The sequence below is a fragment of the Podarcis filfolensis genome (assembly GCF_964270895.1).
Source record: "Podarcis filfolensis genome assembly, chromosome: 6".
NCBI classification, from domain to species: Eukaryota; Metazoa; Chordata; class Lepidosauria; order Squamata; family Lacertidae; genus Podarcis; species Podarcis filfolensis.
Genome location: NC_139609.1, coordinates 64,870,899 through 64,885,524, shown reverse-complemented (window position 1 = coordinate 64,885,524; position 14,626 = coordinate 64,870,899). Strand labels below are relative to the sequence as shown.

Here is a 14,626-nt window from a genome sequence, read left to right as displayed (position 1 = left end):
TGCTTGAAATCTTCACGTCCAAGCATATAAACTCACAATTGATAGTAAAGGGCAAGTAAATCCAAACATGTAGTGTTGCATGTACTAACTACCGTATTTTTCGCTCTATAAGACGCACCAGACCACAAGACGCACCTAGTTTTTGGAGGAGGAAAACAAGAAACAAAATATTCTGAATCTCAGAAGCCAGAACAGCAAGAGGGATCGCTGCGCAGTGAAAGCAGCAATCCCTCTTGCTGTTCTGGCATCTGTGATAGCTGTGCAGCCTGCATTCGCTCCATAAGACGCACACACATTTCCCCTTGCTTTTTAGGAGGGAAAAAGTGAGTCTTATAGAGCAAAAAATACTCACAGCTGTAGCTGTTGTTTCTTCTGGTAGCTGCATCTCTGAGGCTGACCCCACATGCCCTTTGGTTTGGAGTCCTTGCCTCTATTAGCTGATGAAGAGGATTCTCACTCCTGGTCCCTAACAGATAAAGAGGACCGGAGGGCCCCATCTGGCCCCTGAGACTGAGGTCTCCCATCTTTGCTCAGTGGCAACAACCTTGGGGACAGGACACACACACACACCCTGCCCCTGTAACAGCCAGTTTGGGATATGCATTACTGCTGTTTAGGAAGAGTAGCTGATAAAGAATATGAAATACACTGATATCTGGCAAGAGAGGCCAGCAACAGAAGGGACAGAGTAAAGAACAGAGACACACTACTGTATTTTAATTAGATTCAAGAATTAACCATCTGCTCCCCAGCTGGAAATCCTCCCCACAAAGTACCCCTGTACAACAATTAGGCTTGAAAAAAGCTTTCTACTGCCTACAGTAGAAGGCTGCCCCCCACCGCGCAGCCTAACTGCAGTGGAAGGAGGATCAAGGAAAGCATGCAGCAGGCTTTTGATTTCCCTTTTTCCTGTAGAAGTGCTGTATAGTATAGGCAGCATATGTGGCTCACCTCTGACACAGTTTCTCCTCACAACAACCTGTGAAGTAGGTTAGGCTGAAAGTGATTGCTCCAAGGTACCCAGTGAAGTTAATGTTTGCCTGGGGATTTGAACCCAGGTCTCCCCAGTGCTAGACTAACACTGTTGCATTATATGGGCTTATCATGCTCTGTTAAAGAACTGTTCAAATTCCAGTTGAAATATGATTGAGTTGGTTTACGCAGCAGTCAAAGAAAGATGAGCCCCCACCTTAGATAACTGCAATTTGAGATCTGTGCAATTAATACCCACACACCGTCTTGTACAGCTACTGTTTGATTTCCTTTGCCTTAAATAGTTCCCTCAGAAACTGAGATGCTAAGTTCTTTTCTCCCTGAGAAGAAGTGAACTACAGTAAGTAAGGATGTGTGAGGACTCTTCCGCACAGCACTTAACTTTCCACAAGAGGCAACACTCTCACCTGATACCAACTTACAGGCAGGTAAGTTATAATGCAATTTTACATCTATCATCTCCAACCAGACTTTCAGAGTGTCTGCAGACTGTCAGCATTTTGCAGGAAAGGTTCCAGCGCATACTGGGGAATTCAAGTTTGCACAGTTATAGTGGATTAAAGCACTCTATTGCTTTAGTTGCAAGAAATCCATTTCTAAGGGACCTTTGAGGTTAGGAAAGGAACAGGGGAAAGCACTGAAAAGTATGGAAATATGTATAAACAGCACACAATAATGAATGCAGAATTAATGCTCTTTGTCACATAACCTCCTTGGAAATATTTCAGAGCAAATGTTCAAAGAAGGCTGGGTAGGGCCAGCCCTATACATTTGGCAAAATGGTACTTCCCTCCCCACCAGGAAAGAACTGGTGAGGGAAGATCTACATCAGGAACAAGAAGGAAAGAAGGATTGGTATCAGACTCTGCTGCCCCAATGAATTCTGCCACCTGATGATGTTGCCTCAGCTTGCCTCATGGGTGGGCCAGTCCTGATGGCCAGTGGTACAGTGCAACCACAGCATAAACTAGTTACAGGTAAGTAGCTGTGTTGGTCTGCCGTAGTCGAAACAAAATAAAAAAATTCCTTCCATTAGCACCTTAGAGACCAACTAAGTTTGTTATTGGTATGAGCTTTTGTGTGCATGCACACTTCTTCAGATCTGTGAAGTGTGCATGCACACGAAAGCTCATACCAATACCAAACTTAGTTAGCATAAACTTTGTGCAAGTAAATCGGGGTGAATGCCCAATAAACAGGTAATCTGGCTCTCTTCTCGGAAGCACTAAAGAGAATTACATTTTGACAAAACACCCCAATAGCCTGCTTAAAATCTATGCCTTGGTGATTCCCATCAATGATGCATCTCCTGACTGATAATGTCCCAAAGTGAAGCCATGATTATTACTCACACATAGTAATTGGTTATTTGCTTAGCTAGTTACTGGCTGTCAATCATGCATGCTCCCAGCTGCTAGATCTGATTTTCCCAGTTGAAAATCCTCTGCTTGTTCTCATGCATGGCCGCTACTCACAGACAAAGTTGGAATGCCCCTTGGCTGGAATAGCTATATATGTGGCACAATGCCCAACTGCCAGTGCTATAAGCCAGTCGCAAAACTCCTGTGCCAGAGTTTACACTGAGACCCAATTCCAGTGTAATGTTCTGCCCTATAAGAGTGCTCTTGGAATGAATCCCATGGAGGAATACTTGTGGAAACTATTGTGACAGAAATAAAAATCCATGGCTTCCCAGGGAAGGTCCAGGAGTGGGGTACCATATACCTGCAATTGGCTTCTGCCTGAGGATCTTTAAGCTGTAACATGGACACTGATTTTCAGTTCTGACACGTTTTCCACATGTATTTCTTCTTGGGAACACTGTCAGTAGCATCCCTATGGAAGAAATTATCACACCAGCTCTGCCAGCATTAGAGATTCTAGCAAAACGTGCTGCCCACCATTTAAATGAGGCAAAAGAATACAAGCAATATATTTTTGTGGGGGAAAAGATGGAGCTGGCAAGATCACTGTGTCTTAGTCTGGGTGCCAGTTCCTTTGCAAGCCATCAGGAAAGGAGGTGGAAAAAGTAATTGCACCATTGGCACATATGGGGTGAATTGTCATTTACTTACTCTGATTTTTAAGGGAAATTTGCCCATTGGAAACAACAGAAGCTGTTTATATCGGCCAGCTTACAATGATCAGCTTATAATACTTTGATGCCCAAACAGTGCCTGATCCCTCATGGATCACTGAAAATCATGAGTTCAATAGATGAGCCCATCAACTTTTGGGGGGCAGCCCACTCAAATATTTTATTGGGGGGAGCGAAGGGACCTCGGCTCCTAAGAGTTGACTCCTGGTATTGCTGGCCAGGACCAGACTTGCTTAGTTTCACAAGAAACAACACCAGTATATTTGAAATCATTCTTAGTAGCAGTATACATGCAGCAATAATATGACTTCCCATCCTATATACAGAATATTAAAAGCTGGGAAACAGAAAAAGCTGTGTTCAAGAGATAGAAATTCAAGAGTCAGCTTTGATTTGATTTTTTTGGCTCTAGGACCACATGCAAGTAGAAGGTGTGATCAAAAGTGGGTGTGGCCACCAGTATCCCACTCATACAGGACACTCAGCCTTTATCCTAATGAATTGACTGATTTATCAAGCAACTGCCATGTGTACTCATTTATTTTATTTTTTTGTTGGCCTGTTGCAGGGTGGCAGCAGAAAAATGTGCTTGGGTGCCTGTATGAGGTATCTAAGTTGAGAGTTAACTGCTGTTTTAAATTTGTGTTTGTAAGCATTGCACATTTTGTTTTTAGTATGTATGATACAGCAAGCCTCCTAAAGATACTGACCTAGATTTTTATTCTTTAACTTTGCTATTTACTCATAAAGCGGGCCCATCTAACAAGTAAATAGCAGGCCTGCAGAATGATCCGTCCCTCTCTTGCCAATCCACACTCTTGCCTGCATTGCATTCCATGACGTAGGTAGTTGATGTTCAGAATGTCTCAGGTTCAGTCCTTGAATCCCCTGCCTGAATCTCCTGGAGAGGCACTGCCTGTCAGTGTGGGGTATACTGAGCTAGTTGGACCTGTAGTTTGACTTGGGATAAGGCTTGGGATAAGGAAGCTTCCTATGTTCTGTGCACTTGTCTGTGTTGCCGTCGGTTAAATACAATACTGTTATACAGATACATCCTAAAAATGTGGTCCTTTCTTCCAGGCTGAGGTACCCAGTTATAAACTGCCACCAATCAGTCCAGATTTTTAAATCTTATCAGGGGAGTAGATAAGGAGTGGTGATTACGTGAGGAATGGATGGTGATTGTGTGAGGATTAACTCTCTGTGGAAGGTTCCTTTTAAAACAGAAAGTAGCTTTTGTCTGGCTTTTGACTTGAAACCTGGACCATTCAGCTGAGTTCTACCTTTATGCACTGATCAAATTGTCTTGGCAGTAGGGATACATTTCCTTTCCACCAGTCATGCATCCTTTTGAAAGGGGTAAAAAAATATGCACAAAACATGTTTGTTTCAGCTCAATACTTGCAATATTTTTATTGATTGATTTTCTTTACTCAGGAACACAGATATTAGGATCACCTGAGAGAAGATTTTCTTAGAACTGGATGAACTTGCTGTTTCTCACACAGATATTTTCTTTTCCATTCTATATTTTAGTTGCCTCACCTATGTGGCAAAAAATTTGAATTATGAAGTAAATGCTCAACAGATATTAAATCTTATCAGCGTGAAGGGATGGGGGGAAAGCCTGCTTTGCATCCACCTGACAGGCAGTGGCATAAATAAAAACCAGAGACATCAGTATGTGAATACAGAGACTTAAGGGCAATTCTGTGATAAGATCTCAGCAAGGATTGGCTTACTCTTCAGTGAGGAAATGTTTGTTAAGCTGATAGTAGGTAGAAAACACAATAGAAAAAAGTACCTGAAGCCTTTGCTTTAATCTGGCTTAATTAAGGAAATACTCGGGAGAGGCAACATTAGATGTTTGGTCCTTTTAGGTAATGAATGATTTTCACGTAATGATTTTATGAGGGCAGGGTATAAAAACATCAAACAAACGGCCAACAAAAAGTTTGTATATTTTGAATCAGCAATGATGATTTTCTTCCGTTGGTAGTTCTCTGAACAATCAAGGAAGTTTATTACTCTGCAATTAGCATCTTACAATAGCATCTCTTTATCATCTGGTGACTAAACAAACACATCAGCTCAAAGTATCACCAGAACTGCCTAATTAAATCATATAGTAATATAGTTTCATATGTGGAGATGGAAAGCCAGGAGTAACAAGTGCTCCTGGGATCCTGTTTTGTTTAGGATCTGCATTTGATAACATTGGGCAGAAAAGCACAATGTCTCTGCATGCAAATAGGACACAAGGCACCTGCATTTAATTATTGCTAGGGTTGTGGAAGGTAATTTAATTAGTTTAAGCTCTATTGAAAGCTGAGGTATTTTTATGTGAGTGATAGGCCAGCTTTGGATGCATTATTTGTTCTCTACATGACTGTGATGGTTTCAGAGGATTTAGGCACATGCTGCAGATAGGAGAAATTACATAAGTTTTATAAGATACAGATATAATTGTATCTTAATAACATGATTGTGCATTAGAAAACTGGGATGTACTATAGCACATCTTGCCAAAAAATATCAAGCAGGTGGTTCTTCAAGTCTTTACTAGATTTTTTTCTAGTAATTGCAAGCCATTATGCACCAGTTCCCATACACAATATGAAGATTATAATGCAGAGTTTACATTACACCCATCAATTGCCAATACGGAGATAAATCCAGTCTGTACAACAAGGTTGTTGACAACTAGTATCTCTTAATTTCAAACTACTTCCCTCCAACCCTCACACTATGAAAAAATATCTCAATCTCACTCTAATCCCCATCTCCAATGGAGATGGGTTTGGAGCAATATTGTATAGTTTATTTCTCAGCTCCTGGTGCAAAAGCATTAGTAGGGCAATTTGTAAGTTTATAAATTTAAAAACAAATAAACAAATTTTCCCCTAAACAAAATGAACTGAATTTGAAAGAGGGCAGACTTTTGGAGTGGAGTGAAGAGATGCTGCTGCCAAATTAAAGATGTAATGAAGTCCTACATGTCTTCACTGTCTCCTTTGGCTACCTGACATTGAGTGAAAAGCAAGAAGGAAGTCCTGTCTCCAGACATAGGAATTATTAGTCTACAACTTTGTAATGTCAACGCTTATAAACAAAGGAGATACAGCATTTCCATGAGGGGGTGAGACACTAAAAGTTTGAAATTGTTATTAACTAACTTCTTCAATACTTTCTAGGCATGAGGAAACAGCTGATAATTTCAGAGGAACATGATCCCTGTTTTTAGTCTCCTTCAGACATGCTTTATATTTTATTGATTACAATATTTTAATCCCATCTTTCCTCTAACAAACTCAGAGCAGCTTTCATGGTTCTCCAACCCCCAACACCACCATATTATTCCCAAAAGTGTGAAGTAGCTGAGAAACTTTGTTTGGCAACTTTGGTGATTAAGTGGTATATAAATAGCTGCAATAAAAACATAGTTATTTATAGTTATTTTCTTTAGCGAAATTATACAACTTTTCCATCCAAAGCTTTTCAATGCACCTTTCCATTTGAAGACGCATGTGCTTGTGTTTAACATTGTGTTTATCATGGCTGCACCAGTATATTAATACAAGTAAAATGTGAACAGCAGGTGCCTAACCATTTAGTTCACATGCCTAGAAGGGGAAGGGGGATAATTCTGTCTGGCAAGCAGAAATGCTTGTGCTGATGCAAAAATCAGAGGAGCTCAGTGTTGAATTCCTCCCATTAGGTTTATTTTGAGTAAAACCTAGTTGAATGTCACCCAATAATAATACAATAAAAAAGGAGTATTTCTTTGTAAAGAAACCTTTTGACGAAAATTGGCCAAGCTGTATCTAACTCACACTGAGACTCTATCAGCATACTTGACTGCATGTGCTGGCCTTCTAGAATGAAAGAACCCTGAGGCAGTGAGTTTGGCCACCTGATGACACATAGAAACTATGAGAGTGATCTCAAGCTTACTTTCCCACAGGCCAGGAGGCACCACCGTGCTTCAGTCCTCAGCATTTTTAGGTCTGTCCAAAGTTCACCCTTATGATTACCAAGCAATTGAAACAGCTCTTCTAGAGCTAGCAAAATGGCCAAAGTGTATGGGCAAAATGTTGAGACGAAATGGGGATGAGTGTTACTTGCCCCTCTTCAAAGATGCAGCAGCTTCAACAGTTTTCAAAGATGTCTAATGGTTGTGTCAGCGCCAAATGGCAATTAACTTTTCTTTCAAGTACAGTACAGTCTCTCAGGTCTGGGGGGAAAGTGTAGTAAAGCCTTGGGATTTTAAAAATTCTGCACAAGATGCAATACTGAGGAGTAAAACACTTAAAATTCAAATAAATGTTTAAAAGAACCTTAGTCAACCCACCAGTCTTTATGTCTATACGTAATATGATTTTAAAAGTGGATGAGTGGAATGGTTATAATCCCTGGATTAAAATAATTGTGTTATTGTCCAATGTACAAGGTTCTGTTTCTATTTCTCAGCATCATTAAGTGCCTTAACATTTATGAAGCGTACCTTGAATGATCATGCCTGGTAGAAGGATGACTTTTCCCTTTGATGTGGCAGAAGAACCGTTTCCCATCTGTTTAGTGTCACTGGATTTGTTCCCCATTTCTTTCTAATATGGAGCAAATGACAAGATATTAAACATTTATCCTCTGGGAAAGGCAAAATTGGTCTGCCTTAGTCAATTTCAGGGTACAATGACAGGTGAATCACAAATTAAGAGAGCTCATGGCAAACAGCACTTTGACAAGAATTGTAATGCATCTCAAAAATAAGTTTTACCCTTGGTTTCTTGGTACACAATACTTTAGCTGTTTAATTGTCTAGGTTTCATAGACAGAAAACTCTTTTGGTTAGGAGAAAGCACAATCACTATATGGCAATTGTACAGACAATTGTTTGATCAGTGTGTGCACACATGGAAATCACGTACTGGCAAACAACATTCCACCCTGATTGCCAGTGTGTGTGCTTACTACTCGGGAAAAGTTTAATATTTCAAGTGGTCTTTACATAGTGACAGTATCTTGCTACTCTTAAGTTTTGATAGCAGGTCACGTTTACAAATACCTGATTTTCCAGGCTTTATACACTGTACTGGGAAGTGCCTATGATGGCTCATTTAACTGGATGTTTTCTCTTAAGTGACATATGGACCTTGCAAATGTTTTATAAAAATGCATGTAAATTGTTTTTTAAATAATTTTTATTAATTTCCCATTTAAACATATATAATCACATCATTATTGTCCACTTTACCTCTTTGGCTCTTTAGAGCCTATCAACTTCCTTCCCTCCCACCTCTTGGCTTTCAAAGTTAACCTTTATATCACAGCATTTTATATATTTTCCAATTCTAATAAGACTATCACAAAATCCCTCCAAATTTAAATAAATAAAGGTAAAAAAAAAATCTCATTAGAAATCTTCAGATAACCCTACTAGTGTTGTTAATTGCTTACAATGATCTTTCAAATATTGTATAAATTTACTCGTCGGTTTTGGATTTCCCCCGTCAGCTTTGCCAGTTCTGCAAAATGCATGCAAATTAAGTCATCACGGCTGCTTGAAAAAAGGGAGTGTTTTTGATTTCTCACAAATGTTATGTTATATGAAATGTTAATGTATTATATGAGTTCCTACCCTTTCCCCTATGGTGTTGTGTACTGTATCATTTAGAGAACCAATACTGTCATTGGTGAGGAAGAGGACAAGTCCATCCATTTCCTTCCTGTAAGGATTCCAACCGCCATCAAGTCTAGTGTCCGCTCCTATGCGGCAGGAGCAGTTCTGCTCTTTCTGCCTGGACCTGCTTTGCTCCCAGATCTGCCTGGGGTGGGTGAAGAATTTTCTTGGAGAGGGGATAATCTCCAATACAGAATTATATAACTGCATTGTAATAACTCTAATAATTGATGTCTGGGGTTGCTTTCTTCTTCTACCCTCCCCATCCCTCTTTCCTCACATCATGTCCTTTAGATTATGAGACTGAGGGCAGGGGCTCTCTACTGATTTTTGTAAGTTTACCTGGCAGACTTTTTAGCTAAAGAGCAGGGTATGAATGTGTAAATAAATAAAGACGCTGTTGCTCTTGTACAGATCATTTCCAAACATTTCATTCCCTCAGAGATAATAATAATTTATTATTTATACCCTGCCCATCTGGCTGGGTTTTCCCAGCCACTCTGGCCGGCTCACAACAGAATTAATGATGATAATAATAATAATAATAATAAAGCGATAAAACATCAGACATTAAAAGCTTCCCTAAACAGGGAATAATAGCACTCAGAGAGATTGTTCCTGCTCTCAGGCCACCTTTCGTAGATATTCTTTACCTGGTTTCCCCAGCTTTGGCACTGTGGACTTTGATCTGATTTTACGTCCTTAATGTGACTAAAACCAACCATAAACATGCTTGTTCAAGAAGCAACTCCCACTGCCCTGAATGGGACCCTAGTTCAGGACTGCAGGTTCATCGATTGCAGGGAACACAGATGTCTGGAGGGTGTGTGCAGGGCCGGATTTAGGTTTGACGAGGCCCTAAGCTACTGAAGGTAATGGGGCCCTTTGTCAACAACAAATTGCTGCTGTTTTTTGTGTTGAATATATGCTACATGGTAATTTATGGGCCTAATAGGTATCTAAAGCCATTTGCACGTAACAGAATATGGATTTTATCAAAGTAATTGTTGAACTGAAATACAATTAAGAAGTATATTAATAGTGAAATTCAATTAAGAAGTATACTTTTGGGGGGTCCCCAAGAGAGCGGGGCCCTGAGCTATAGCTTGTAAGTAAATCCGGCACCGGTCTGGTGGGTGTCACCATTTCTGTGCAATTCGGAGTGCTAGGCTCAGACACCCTCAGGGCAGGGATCCACCTGCCCCCCTGCAGCAAACGGAACAGTGTGCTAACTTCTAAGGAGCACATTTGCTGAGGCGAACCTGGCTGAGTTTCAGTTGCCAAGAAGGGGGGGGGGCGGTCATTGAAGTCACGGCTTACCGTATCACAAGCACCGTTTCCAATTTTGCTCCCTCCCCGCAAAATATGAAGTGGGCAGGGCGTGTGTGTGTGGGAATTGCCTCTGAGCATATAAAAAGTACCCCGGGAGGGAGACAGACGTTACATTTAGGTGGGCTGCTGAAGAACCACTTATATATATATATATTTAAATACTAGTTAATAAGGGGCCCTTGTGTCGACCCCTTACTGAGCGAGACTGAGGAGCCCACTGGCGGCCACAGGGAGACCCGAGGCAGCCCCACTCCTTTCTGGCAACGCCGCCGCCAGCTTCTACGTGCAGAAACGCCACTTTCCATTTGCCCCTGGTGGATATTTCCCCGCCTCTCCTCGCGAGCGGCGCCCCCGCTACAAAGGCTCCCTCAGGCAACCTCTCTCACACAAAGGCGCCTCTCTCTCTCTCCTATAAGGAGAAGCCGCTGGCTCTTTGCAGCCGGTGGGGGAAGCCAGCTGGTCAAGCCGTTCTCTCTCTCCCTCTGACCCGCCAGCGCAAGAGCCCGCCCTTTGCCTCTCGGCTCCTCCTCCTCGCCGCAGGCAGGCTCCCCGCCCGGCCCGTTATAGTGCGTGAGGGGGCGGGAGCGCCTGCGAGTAGCGCTCTGGAGACTGTCTGGAAGGAGAGACGCGAGAGACGCGGCGTGGGGAAAGGGCAGGAGCGCGTCGTGTGAGTGCCGCTGCGTGCAACGGGTAGGGAGGGCTTCGGCTGCCCGGCTGGGGAGGCGGGAGGCAAAGTCCTCTCGGGGCTCCTGGAGCCCGCGGCGCTCCACGTGGCGCGGCAGAAAGGGGTGGCCGCCGGCCGTCTTGGGGGCAGCTTTTCGGTCTGCCCGCCAGCCCCGGAGTAGCACCAGCGCGGGGAAATGGAGGGGGGGCGCGGACGGGCGACCCGAGCCTGGGGAGCCGGGCACGAGGTGGAAGGGGCGCGTGGCGACGGTGGGGTGGTGCTGGCACAGAGCTGTGGGGAGGGTTTTAAGCCCCGGGGGATGCACTAAAGCGAGGAGGTCCGAGGCCCAAGGTGGCCGGCCATCCTGCCACGTTGGCCATGGGGAAGGGGGTCCCGTTACTGATCGTTTATCGCTTTATCTTTAAGTGAGGACTGCTTGGGTCAGGGGCCATTGCATTCGTCTGTTTCCTGATTCCTGGGGATTTGCTGGGCTGGCGGGGAGGAGAGGGGACTGGTTGGCTAGCTTCTTTGTTTGAATTCAGCTGCATGTGGGGGTTTGGGGGTGCATGGCGAAGAAGGATTCGTTAATGTTTCTGCTATGTATCTTACAAGGGTTCGAGTTGGGTATGAGTAGTTTCGTGCATGGCTTGCTTGCTTTGCATGCCTGCATTCGTCTTGAGAGATCAGAGGATATCTGACTTCCCTGTTGCACAGGCGTGCATCTCTCAGCGCTGAGATGCAGGTTTTGAATATAGATAAGCCTATCTAGCCCACACTGGGTAGCCCTAGCAACTCACCTCAAAATGATTTGCAGCAGAAGTGCAAGAGGGCTTACCATATTCCTTTAAATGTCCTATTATACTTGACAATCCTCGATTTCTCACCGCTTGGTTGTAGTTCAATGTGTGCTCTGCCTCCACTTCAAATACTTTTGTTTGACTTAATGTGAGGTGGTAAATTAAAAGTTCTATCTTTGATGGCTTTCACACACTGATGTCTTCACTAAATGTTGCAACCTCCAAGTGATGGCAACCATGTGTGAATCGACTCTTAAGTCTAGAACCAGTGGATTACTTACAGTGAAATACAAGGATGTGAGCTTGCCTTGTGAGATGATGCTAACAGGTATGTGGGACTGCTTGCAGTTCTGGTTGTGGCAAATGAACAAACATTGTTCCTTGAGTGCATCACCTCTTGTATCTTTTGAAAAGGAGACAAACCTTTAAGAATAAAGCCTTGCCTGTTTCTTGTGTGAGCTCATCAGCATTTCAAAATAGGCACTCTTTGGACTGGGGGAGGACAACTTTCTCACAATGTGATTTGCCTAGTTTACTGTGCCTTCTTTTGGTGACATTTTGAACCTTAAAGACTGCTGACACATCAGGTTAGCTTAAAGCATTCTTGGGTACAGAAGCAATTGTGCTGAACTAGCATACCGTCTGTTGTTTTCTTCAGGCTCAGCAGTTAAACCTTCCCAATAAGGAACCAGTAATTCTGTGTCCCTCTCTGTTTACAATTTTTAATAAAGAAAGTTACCCACCTATTTAATACTTTAGTTATTTCTTGCATTTGTTTACCACCTTCCTTGGTAACGATTTCTTGCATGACCTGAGTTTTGTTGTATGGGCCTATTGTCATATGGAATCTCAGGTCTATGTCAGGAAACTATGTTACGGAGTTGTTCAGGTCTCTGTATCTTTTGAAAAGTACTACAGATGGTTGCATAGCTTGAGGCACAGTTATCAATAGGACTGAATCATTGTTCCTGCTATCTGAGAAAGCTGATTAGGTTATGATTATGATATATTCTTTTGCATTTTTCATTTTCAAGCTGTTAATGTCTTCAGTTTTAAGTAAAATATTAATTGGTTGCTATTGAGCACACTGCATTTCCAGATACAGAAAGGTGTTTCCAAACTTTTTTGCTTCTTCACAACTTCAGTACTTATTAAACTGAGAACCTTCTAATTACACAGCAGCCAATCATGGGAACATGACTGTAGTTAGAAAGCTGGAGAGACATGGATGCATCTATGATAAAGAAGGCTGATCGCCGAAGAATTGATGCTTTTGAATTCTGGTGCTGGAGGAGACTCTTGAGAGTCTCATGGACTGCAAGAAGATCAAACCTATCCATTCTGAGGGAAATCAGCCCTGAGTGCTCACTGGAAGGGCAGATCCTGAAGCTGAGGCTCCAATACTTGGACCATGTCATGAGAAGAAGACCCTGATGTTGGGAAAGATTGTGAGGGCACAAGGAGAAGGGGACGACAGAGGACGAGATGGTTGGACAGTGTTCTCAAAGCTACGAACATGAGTTTGACCAAGCTGCGGGAGGCAGTGGAAGACAGGAGTGCCTGGAGTGCTCTGGTCCATGGGGTCACGAAGAGTTGGACACAACTAAACGACTAAACAACAACAAATGATATCTATGATAATACCACAGAAAACAAATGGCCTGTAATGTACATGCAGACCTATTTCATTTTTATGTTTAAGGCAATGGGATGATTGCTCATTGTTTTGCTGTGTGATCTGTTCAGTGTATCTTTGCCTCAGCATGTGTGTCTGTCTGAGTTCTGCACGCATTTGATTAAGCCATGTTGATGGTGGTTAGGCACCTATTTCTGCACATTTCAGAAATAGGTTCTTCTTCTTTAAGAAGAACTGCCCAGTAGAATATAGTAGTGCTTTTCACCTTCTGGTTTTGCAGCTGGCTGTTGTTAAAGAAGGAACAAAACAACTCCTTTGCACTTTGCCATTTCAGCTACAACCTTTTGGGGATGAATGCGTGCCAAGCCTGTGAACGGATAAGGAACAGCCTTGGTTTAGGCAGGCATTCTCTATAACTTCTGACCCACATTTCCAGTCCTGTTGTAACAGCTTGGCTATGGATATGCATGTGCCAAGAGTCATTTCGTTTCTTATAGTTGCAGATAACTCTCTAAAATACATTCTGGTTGCATCATGTTGCAATCATAAGCTGGCCAAGTGTCAATCAAGGTAGCATTGAGTGTGTAGTATGTTTTGTGTGTCCTTGAGTCTACCACCTTGGCTCTAGGCATGCATACCTGGTCAGCATCACCTATATTTTTCCACCAACCTTGTTATTTCAGTTTACCAAACGCTTTCCCTATTTCTGTTTCATTTCCCTTGTAGCCCATAGTACCATATAGCTTTTTGCATCCTGACATTCTGAGTTCCTTGCCTTCTTTGGTGTTGCTGGTTGAGTTCTGAACAAATAAGGGTGTGTTGGCACCTGTGTACTTTGCAACTTATCTTTTCATTCTTGTCCCCTCCCCCCACATTGCCCTGGTACTAATCTTTTCGCATTATCTTTTATATATGTATTTCCTCCTTTTAAGACTGGTGGCTTCAGCTTTTTTCCTAAAGTAAAGCTGCATTTCCATAATTGTATGCATGTTAATAGCATAATAATGGAAGACAGGGGAAACTTTATGATGAAATGGATGTGTCTGTGCAAGGCTAGAACAAGTATCTCTTTTCTACTCTATAGCTTCTAATTCATACTAATTATACTTTAAACCAGCCTTCATCTCCTAGTGAATAGTAAAAAACATTAGTGAGGTGTATTGTGAATAGGCATGTTTTGGCAAAATTGTTATGTAGAAAGTTTCCATAATAAGGGAAAGGGCAGTGGCTGGGAAAGATACCATGAAATAGTTAGATCTGGCTGATCATGGGATGATATCAACTCAATAGAAGGTGAACTGAAGACAATGAGAGTAAAGCTAGATATGGTCTGAGGCAGGGGTCAGCAAACTTACCCCGCCTCGGGCCAGTGTCTCCAGTGCCGGAGGGCGGGGGAGCGTGTGCCCATATGCGTGCGCATACACTA

General features: G+C 42.5%; 1 protein-coding gene and 1 long non-coding RNA gene across 4 annotated transcripts in view; one reads left to right on the top strand and one right to left on the bottom strand.

The window, feature by feature from the left end:
• Window positions 1-4,474: 4,474 nt before the first annotated feature.
• LOC310764193 lies at window positions 4,475-10,415 on the bottom strand. The gene is made up of 3 exons (XR_014549049.1): window positions 10,300-10,415; window positions 7,596-7,698; window positions 4,475-4,636 (listed from the first exon to the last, which is right to left on the bottom strand). It is a non-coding gene; the product is annotated as an uncharacterized lncRNA (long non-coding RNA).
• Window positions 10,416-10,424: 9 nt separating this feature from the next.
• SLC16A1 (solute carrier family 16 member 1) overlaps window positions 10,425-14,626 on the top strand; it is a 45,808-nt gene continuing 41,606 nt past the window's right edge. Inside the window, exon 1 of one of the 3 annotated variants that reach the window (XM_083617512.1) lies at window positions 10,425-10,770. The gene's annotated coding sequence lies outside the window, so the exon portion shown is untranslated. Of the gene's footprint in view, window positions 10,794-11,764; window positions 11,893-14,626 lie in introns of those variants that run through there. The other 2 variants (XM_083617513.1, XM_083617514.1) reach the window with 2 other exon arrangements.